The sequence below is a fragment of the Littorina saxatilis genome, linkage group LG2 (genome assembly GCF_037325665.1).
Source record: "Littorina saxatilis isolate snail1 linkage group LG2, US_GU_Lsax_2.0, whole genome shotgun sequence".
In the NCBI taxonomy this organism is placed as follows: domain Eukaryota; kingdom Metazoa; phylum Mollusca; class Gastropoda; order Littorinimorpha; family Littorinidae; genus Littorina; species Littorina saxatilis.
Genome location: NC_090246.1, coordinates 47,186,566 through 47,196,449, shown reverse-complemented (window position 1 = coordinate 47,196,449; position 9,884 = coordinate 47,186,566).

Genomic DNA, 9,884 nt, shown 5'->3' with positions numbered 1-9,884 from the left:
GCGTTTCCTGTTCATAAAAAAAGGGCCTCATTCTGATTTTCCTCCTTTTCTCTCACTCTCGATTCCTGCACGTACAGTGTGTTCGTGTGTGTCAGGTGGGGGGGGGGGGGGGGGGGGGGCGTGCGTGTGTGTGGGTTTGTTTTTATGTGTGTGTGTGTGTGTGTGTGTGTGTGATATGATGATGATGATGATGATGGAACTTTATTATCCAAGTCCCGAGAGAGAGAGAGAGACTCGGAGAGAGAGAGACAGAGGGGGAGAGAGAGAGAATAAGTATGCTTCTTGTTTGAGCTATTGTGGAACCGGTGTAACACGAAAAAATTACTCCCACGAGATTTTTTTACTCCGGAGTAAACATTTCGTACGAAAATTGTACTCCCTTTACGAAGAAATGACTCCCCCATAACACGAGAAAATTACTCCCCATGACAGGTGTGTTCCGAGTAAAAAAAAATTACGTAAATGTTACTTCCCGGACGAACACATAATGAATAAATTACTCCCCCCTAACACGAGCAATTTACTGCCCACGCCAGGTGTACGTAAGTTTTACTCCCTTGTCCCCTGTTAGTCCTGGTGATGGAAGGGGTGGAGGGAGGGGTAGCGCGACATTCGTTTGTGTAAGATCACATGTTGGCATTATCCCTTCGCCCGCATCCCATTTTTGCGAACGAGATTTTTACTGGAAGTAAAAATGTGGGGAGTAAAAAGTTCGTGGAGGGAGTAATTTTTTCGTCCCTTGGGAAGTTCTTTTCTCGTACGACAGTCAATTTTTCGTGGAGTATAAATTCCGTATTACACCGGCAGCCCGGGCCATCATTCTTTTATCTAAAGTTGTTATTATTTTGATTTCTTTATTTCTGACATTGAGCATTAAATACTTTAATTTGCATGTGTACAATGGCCAAAGCAAGATCAGATTCAGAATGTAAACATAGAAGCCTTGGCACAGATCCTCACTCACAACAAGTATTATTAATGTTGTGGTCACTGAAGCGTGCTTGTGTATTCGGTACCTCTGTCTTTTAGTTCAGAGTTTCACAAAACCATCCTAATGTGAAGGTAATTAAAGCGGAAATTAAATGTAAACTGAAGTTTTTTTTAAAATGAAATAAAACAAATAAAACAAATAAAACGGCTTTCAAAAACTTATGCTAACGAACTTTCACGGCCTCTGCCTCACCCCGTCCCACCACTTTTTTTTCCTGTTTTGTTTATTTGTTTTTGTTTTGTTTTGTTTTCTGTTTAGTTGTGCTTTTTTTTGTTGCTAATCGTATTTTACCCTTTATACTTATTGTTTTGTTTTTAATGTTTTTCCTCGTGACAATTAAGACCTAACAAATACTCTAGTCTTTTCCAACTAAAATATTCAGTCAACGCTACACACCAAAATAATCAATGCATTTCTTGTTTACTCGTTGACTGACAAGCTTGTGCAAACCGCTCTCCATCCAGTACGAAACCCGCGATTCGTCCAATATTTTTATTTCCATTGTATATTTTTTTCCCTAAGCTCCGCCCACATGCGCCGCGCGCGTGCGCAGTTCTGTGAAGCTCGGCGCAGCGGTGAGGCGGCGCTTGGAAGAGTAGAGTGCTTTTTTTTTTTTTTTTTTCGCTTGACGATGCTCGTACTACTGACCGACGCATGACCCCGGATCCAGAGACGGGCGAGCGGAGTTGGAATAGAAGGCAAGGCCAGGCTGTATTAGCTGTACAAAAATATAGTGGCCGCGTTTAGCTCACGATAGAGTGGCAGCATTCCGCGTGCTGTTTGGGGTGACGTTATTGGGAAGACCGAAACAAGCCGACTACGTTCTGGATTGGGAAGCGGCGCTTGTCAGTCATGTTAGAAGTAAAGGTAAAAGTGTATAGGTCCTGTTTGGATTTAATTTTGTGTTAAAATGTAAGCAACCCCCTCCCCCACGACAAAAACAACAACAACAAAGACAATAATAATAATAAAACAATAATCATGATATTAATCATCATAATAATAATCATCATAATAAAGAAACAAACAAATGACAGAAAAAAACGGGTTTAAAATTCACAAACATGTTTGATCAATGAATAGAATCATTCTCTCGGGGTAATTCTTATATATTGAAAATACATGTACTATTCTTTTTGAGTTCGTTGTTTTCCTCCTCTGTTCATTTGTTACTTTCTTGATTTTAATCTGCTGTGTGTGTGTTTTTGTTTTAATTAATGCAGTTGTATGATTAATTTGTTTATTGGAAATACAACAGGCATATCAGAATATGTTCGTGTTTTGTTTTTACCAATCCCGGCGTGTGTGTGTGCAAGTGTGTGTGTGTGTGTCAGTTTTCTGCAATGAAGTTCGACAATTGCTGTCTTCTTTTTTTGTATCAGCTCGTTTATCGCGCAAAGTCACATATTCAAATATTTGTATTCGGCTGCTCTGCTGGAAAGGAAAGGGTAAATTCTGTATTTCTTCGTTTGTTCATGCTCTCAAACGGGCAAACAAAAACATCTTCAGACCAAGAGTTTCGCATTCTTTAAAGTGAATTTCTTCATGTTTTAACAAATAATATGTGTATTTCAAAATGCTCAAAGTCACTCGGGGCAATATTTTGTTTGTAGTAGTAGTAGTAGTAGTTATGTGTGTGTGTGTGCGTGCGTGCGTGCGTGCGTGTGTGTGTGTGTGTGTGTGTGTGTGTGTGTACGTGTACGAGTTGTATTAACTTGTTATGTTTCAATAATTTGTTTAAAATGAAAAGCGTTTGTAACAGAGATTTCATAAGCCGTTTTGTAAACCCACATGCAGTATCATTCAGTAATTTGTGTGTGTGTGTGTGTGTGTGTGTGTGTGTGTGTGTGTGTGTGTGTGTTCTCTTATCTATTTGCGTGTGAATTAATTCATGTTTGAACGTTGATCTTGCAAGACGATGAGAATGACATATAGTTGTGTGCTTAAAGAATTAACTGTTTTATTACGAAAATGCCACTGATATTTATTTTAATATTCTTGTTAAATCTTTAGTTTTACTTGCAATGCAAAATGTTATGATTCAAACATAACTGATGAAAAGATAACTTTGACAGTATCAACTTCAATGCACCAGCTGCTCGGTTAACCTGCATGGCTGCATACATTATTGTATCCTACATAGGGGAAGGGCCCCTAATATGGACCACTTTTTGTTTATTGCTGATAACTAGCTTGTTTTCTTGCGAAGAAGTTTCATTTTGTGGTTGGTAGTCCTTCTCTCTTAGTTGAACAGTTAGGCCTAATTAGAGTGAAATAGCTTTGATAGACCTTCAGCAAAAATTAAATACAGAAAAAATTCACAAATGGTCCTTATTAGGAGCCTGGGCGCCCAATATGGACCAGTGAAGCGGCCTTCACGAATCACTGTAAAAAGCCCCCTATACTTCAAAATAACATGATACAACTTAGTGTGCAAGTCAGACTAATTCAAATATGCTTTAGATTTAGCTGTTTCGGGTTGATGAGAGCATTATTTGAAGCACACCAGGAAACTGAAGAAGCTTATCAAAAACAGAGTGAAAATAAGTGAAATTATCAACTTCCACAAAAAAAAGACTATTTTTTATATTTTGTTGAAATCTGGAGGGCTAGTTATAGGTTATTTTCAGCAAGCTTCTTAATGAATTAATTAAAATTGCCTTTAGTTTTTATTTTCTTCGATTTGTTGAAGGTGGTCCATATTAGGGGACTCACACATACTTTGAGGTTTTGCTATTATTTTTTGTTTGCAGTAGAAACTCGGGGTACACACTGTTAAAATGTAACAAATACTGCCTTAGCTGTCATATATAGCCATTTTTGTGCAATGAAAGCTTTGGCTGGGGACAGAAACGAGTCCGTTTTAGGCGGCACATTTACATGGCTTGCTGTGTCGTACCAGTTTTAAACTCGTTGCTTTTTGAAATATTACATGCAGTTTGAAGTGTGACATTTCCTGTTCTATACTGTTGTGCATTTTTTTCTCTCATTCTTTGTGTGCTCACAGGCGGAAGGTATCGTTCACTGGACCACTACTTCCATAGAAAGACTACAAGGTTTGTCACTCAGCTTCGAGTCGTGCTCCACTAACTTCAGAAAAAAATTATGCAAAAAATAATTGCCAATGTTAAGAATCTTTGTAACCTTACAAATGCCGTGATAGATGAATGTTCTAACTATCTGTACCTTTTATATTTAGCTGCCTGTCCGCTGCATGTTTTTAAACCGTAGTTTGTGCGACCAAACGTGTCTGTCAACGGCATACCACTTAGACCCTGTGCGAATGATGATCGTCGTATGTCCGAGGAGATAGTAGTCCGATGCGATCATTGGTTATATAATAACTGGATACTCGATGATTATTTTCATTGGTCGACTGAAATCGTCTGCATCGCTTCCGTTCACGGTTACTGGTTATTCCGTTGTTATGCCAAAAACCTAAACTGAAACTCCCGTGGGTAGCTTCCCTTTGCTGCAATATTTACATATGTTTTAGACCAATGAGCACTGGTATGCATATTCGGTGCGGGATGCATGATTTCTTACCAGCTACAGGGTTGCGGTTCGCAAACGAACATTCGTCCAAATGATGGTTAAAAACAACCTGAAGCGGACGGCAGCTGAAAATTAAAGGTACATACGGTTAAAATAATCATTCAACTGTATTTATTTGACCTAACACAGACTGTAGGAAGAGGCAAACCGTCTTGAACAAAAAAAATTGTCCGCAGGAAGCGACTCCAAGAACACAGACGACTCGAAGTGAGTGTCAAACCTTGTAGTCTTTCTATGGAAGTAGTGGTCCAGTGAACGATACCTTCCGCCTGTGGTGTGCTCTGGCTACTTGCAGGGTTGAGGGAATGAGCACAAGTGTTACATACATTCTTAATTTTGCAGTCATCGACTTCAGACCGAGTTCATGGCAGGACCATCTAAATCAGAACGATTTAACGAATGGAAGGTTAAATATGTAAAACTTTCTGCACTTTTTCTACGCTCGAATTTCGCAAGATGGTAATTTTTTATTCTGTATTGGTATACTTATTTTGTAACACGAACGTATTTTTTACATTTAGTCAAGTTTTGACTAAATGTTTTAACATAGAGGGGGAATCGAGACGAGGGTCGTGGTGTATGTGTGTGTGTGTGTGTAGAGCGATTCAGAGTAAACTACTGGACCGATCTTTGTGAAATTTTACATAAGAGTTCCTGGGTATGATATCCCCAGACTTTTTTTTCCATTTTTTCGATAAATGTCTGCTGACGTCATATCCGGCATTTTGTAAAAGTTGAGGCGGCACTGTCACACCCTCATTTTTCAATAAAATTGATTGAAATTTTGACCAAGCAATCTTCGACGAAGGCCGGACTTGCATTTCAGCTTGGAGGCTTAAAAATTAATTAATGACTTTGGTCATTAAAAATCTGAAAATTGTAATTAAAATCATTTTTTTATAAAACGATTCAAAATTACATTTATCGTATTCTTCATCATTTTCTGATTCCAAAAACATATAAATATATTATATATGTGGATTAAAAACAAGCTCTGAAAATTAAAAATATAAAAATTATGATTAAAATTAAATTTCCGAAATCGATTTAAAAACAATTTCATCTTATTCCTTGTCCGTTCCTGATTCCGAGTTCGACTGAGCTTGACTTAATGTTGTATTTTCGCCTTACGCGACTTGTTTTATTATACACATGGCGACATGCATACTTAGTTTGTAATACACACTTACAAAACTGATGGCTCCCCTAAACTTTTAACCTCGTCAACGGTATTAATGGACATGTGACAAAAAAGTTCGCACCAGTCGCTCGGCACAGGAAGGCATCAAGAGAATGAAAGTACCTTGAATTTACTATTGATCTTCATGTCAGCGAGCTGGTGGTCAATACAGAGTCAAAAGTTCAACATACGACTGATGCTACATGCATGCCTCGCTGACCTTTTGACTTTGAGATATATCGACTGACCAGTGGTCAACTTTGGCCTTTTTAACGGACCAGCAACTCCTGAACCCGCTGCGGTAGAATGGAATCAAATGACACTCCTGGAGATCTATCAAAGAGGCATCAAGCCTTCTTCCCAAGGTGGCATTAATTTGGGATGAATGTCGTTAGAAGACCAGAGAGAGAGAGAGAGAGGTGGGGGGAGGGGGTGGGGGTCGAACCTGCCTGGTGTGATTTGATTCCAGACTTCAGTGGATCCCCGGATATGTACATGTGCGGGTGTGCTAACCTTGGTTTGACTGCATTACTATGCTTCTCTCAAAAATTTGGCTCAAATACTATAGACTGTCAGTGACAGATTCAAGTATGAATTTAGAATCAAATACAGTTAAACCTCAAACTTAACGAACTTGAAAATGTCCAGAAAAATCGGTCGTAAAAAGGAGGGTTCTTATTTAGAATTTGAGGCTAACAGTTAGTGAGTCACAGGGGAGGCAACTTCTTTTTGAATGTTTTCTGTCGCAGCTTTCTCTGCTTTCTCCGCTTTCCGACCTGTTGTGAATACACTCTTGGTCTTTGATTATTGACTGAATCTGTTGTTTTATTTTAATTAGACGGAGGTACAGACATGTACTGAGGCCAAGTTCAGTGCCACCTGTCCTTGCAACCGATTCTTCTGGCCTGGTACACTCCCATCAAGAATTTTAAAACTCAAATTGTAGTTCACGTATGGTAGCATGATGCTTACACTGTTACCGTTGTATACAATCCGAAAAGAGATTCGAACGACGATCGTGCGTTGGATACATGACTGCAAGCTATATATTTCTTAATGCGCATCACAACTTCTTCTACCGGCACGGTTGGCCTAGTGGTAAGGCGTCCGCCCCGTGATCGGGAGGTCGTGTGTTCGAACCCCGGCCGGGTCATACCGAAGACTTTAAAATTGGCAATCTAGTGGCTGCTCCGCCTTGCGTCTGGCATTATGGGGTTAGTGCTAGGACTGGTTGGTCCGGTGTCGGCAGAATAATGTGACTGGGTGAGACATGAAGCCTGTGCTGCGACTTCTGTCTTGTGTGTGGCGCACGTTATATGTCAAAGCAGCACCGCCCTGATATGGCCCTTCGTGGTCGGCTGGGCGTTAAGCAAACAAACAAACAAACAAATCACAACTTCTAATATTTTATATCAGAAGTTGTGAAAGAAACAATTTGTTAAATTCTTTTAGCAGAACAAAAGAGAGTAAAAAAAAAGTGTCCCTTCACTCGGACGGTACCAAGATTTCAATCAATCAATCAATATGAGGCTTATATCGCGCGTATTCCGTGGGTACAGTTCTAAGCGCAGGGATTTTTTTTATGCAATTTATATCGCACACATATTCAAGGCGCAGGGATTTATTTATGCCGTGTGAGATGGAATTTTTTTACACAATACGTCACGCATTCACATCGGCCAGCAGATCGCAGCCATTTCGGCGCATATCCTACTTTTCACGGCCTATTATTCCAAGTCACACGGGTATTTTGGTGGACATTTTTATCTATGCCTATACAATTTTGCCATGAAAGACCCTTTTGTCAATCGTGGGATCTTTAACGTGCACACCCCAATGTAGTGTACACGAAGGGACCTCGGTTTTTCGTCTCATCCGAAAGACTAGCACTTGAACACACCACCTAGGTTAGGAAAGGGGGGAGAAAATTGCTAACGCCCTGACCCAGGGTCGAACTCGCTTCCGAGCGCAAGTGCGTTACCACTCGGCCACCCAGTCCACATTTCAAAGAGAAGCCATGTCAGACAAGTTCAAGTTCAAGTTCAAGTTCAAGTTTTATTAGTCCATAACCCCTGGGGGCATTTTGAACAATAAATACAATCAATACAATCATAATATATACTAATATAGTAAATGAAAAAAGTTAAAAAAATTATGAAAAACTGTTACAAATTCTATTAATAAAGTCCAAAATATTCTTTAGCAATTTCTTTTTCTTAGTAGCAAACAACTTTTTAAATTTAAGTGCATTAGGTTTTTTCCAATAGTAAGGTGGTAACAACTCAGCTCTTTCTTCTTTGAAAAAATCACAGACAAATAAATAATGGAATTCATCACCTATATCTTGTGATACACATTTGGTGCAAGTTCTTTCTGACCTCGGGATGTTAAGATAACGTTCTTTCTGTACAGGCAAATTGTTATTTAATGTTCTAAACTTCATCATTGAAACACATTGCTGATATGGCAGGTGTGTGACATAGTCTTCACATGCAAAAATATCTTTAAACATTCGATAATTCCAAAACATATTTTTTGTTCCAATTTCTGTAAACCATTTATGGATATACTGATCATACAAGCTTCTTTTTACTTTCGTTTTAAACCATGCGCTTGAGTATTGAACATTTTCTTGAAAAGTCCAAAGGCCAGAGAGACCAATTTCATTTAAGGTTTTTTCAATAAAACATAAATAATTAGATTCAATCATCTTGTTGATATACAATTTATAAGTAAAGCAATACACAATACTTGAAAATTTATTTTTATGAATAGGACTAATCAGTTTATACCAATACCAGACGCACAACACAAAACAGTGTTTCCTTTCATAACAAACACAAAACAGCGTGTTTCCCGTGTGACATCCCCCAAAACGCGTTTGAGAAAACACTGTTTCGTGTTTTTGCAGTTGTATAAATCTGAAAACACGTTTTGGTAGTCAGCCAATGAACGCGGACGATCAACTCACGTGACTCGGTTTCCGGTGTGACGTTTTCATCTTTCGCCGTGTTGATATTTCGCTTCTCGGCCTCGTTGATCTAGTAAAAACTCTACACTGAACAAAAAAACACCCTTCAATAGTACTGATGAGCGACCTTGTGTACCTTACATTCATGGGGCCAAATTTGTCCAACCAATTTGTTTTATTTAACTTAGAAATTTGATTCATCCTAATGTTTTCCTTCTTACTCAAGGGACGTAACCACTCAGTACACGTTTTCGAAGAATTCGATTTTGGGGGTGAAATCTACTAAATTTTACCACCAATTTTCTTCACATGCAAGAAACTGACATGCTTTTCGTTCATAAATAATTTCACTTCTTAATTTTACCAGGAAACAACATTTCAGTCTTGAGTCGACGGGCGCTGTGGCGGGGTGGTAAGACGTCGGCCTCTTAATCGGAAGGTCGAGGGTTCGAATCCCGGTCGCGGCCGCCTGGTGGGTTAAGTGTGGAGATTTTTCCGATCTCCCGGTGTAGGATCCGGTCCGGTCCCCCCTCTGAAGTAGTCCCCCGGGGGACCAATTCGTGGCAAAAACTGCTCTATAATGGTCCCCCCTTAGACATCCAGCCTCGTTTTTCTTGTTACAATGTTAGTAATGTTACCAGCAATTTCAGAGAAAAGAAAGGAAAGAATCAGAGACTGCTTTCATTTCTTCTTATCAGTATTTATTTATTATTCATTTTATTTCATGTGATTTTTCTTTTGAACGGCATTATAAATCAGATCTATTTTATTTTCTGCAAAATATAGTCAAACAAAGAGATTACTGTCTGTGCACTACATAATACCGGACGAAGATATAGATTGAAAATGGCTTGAATGCCTAAGAAAAACGAGGCTGGATGTCTAAGGGGGGACCATTATAGAGCAGTTTTTGCCACGAATTGGTCCCCCGGGGGACTACTTCAGAGGGGGGACCGGACCGGATCCTACACCGGGTCAACTTATGTGCAGACCTGCTAGTGGCTTATCCCCCTTCGTGTGTACACGCAAGCACAAGACCAAGTGCGCACGGAAAAGATCCTGTAATCCATGTCAGAGTTCGGCAAACCACTTCTTCGAGCCTCTTCCATCTGGTAGGCGCTACAGAGCTTTGAAAGCCAGAACTAGTCGCTTTCGCTCTAGCTTCATCCCCCATGCTCCCTACTGAC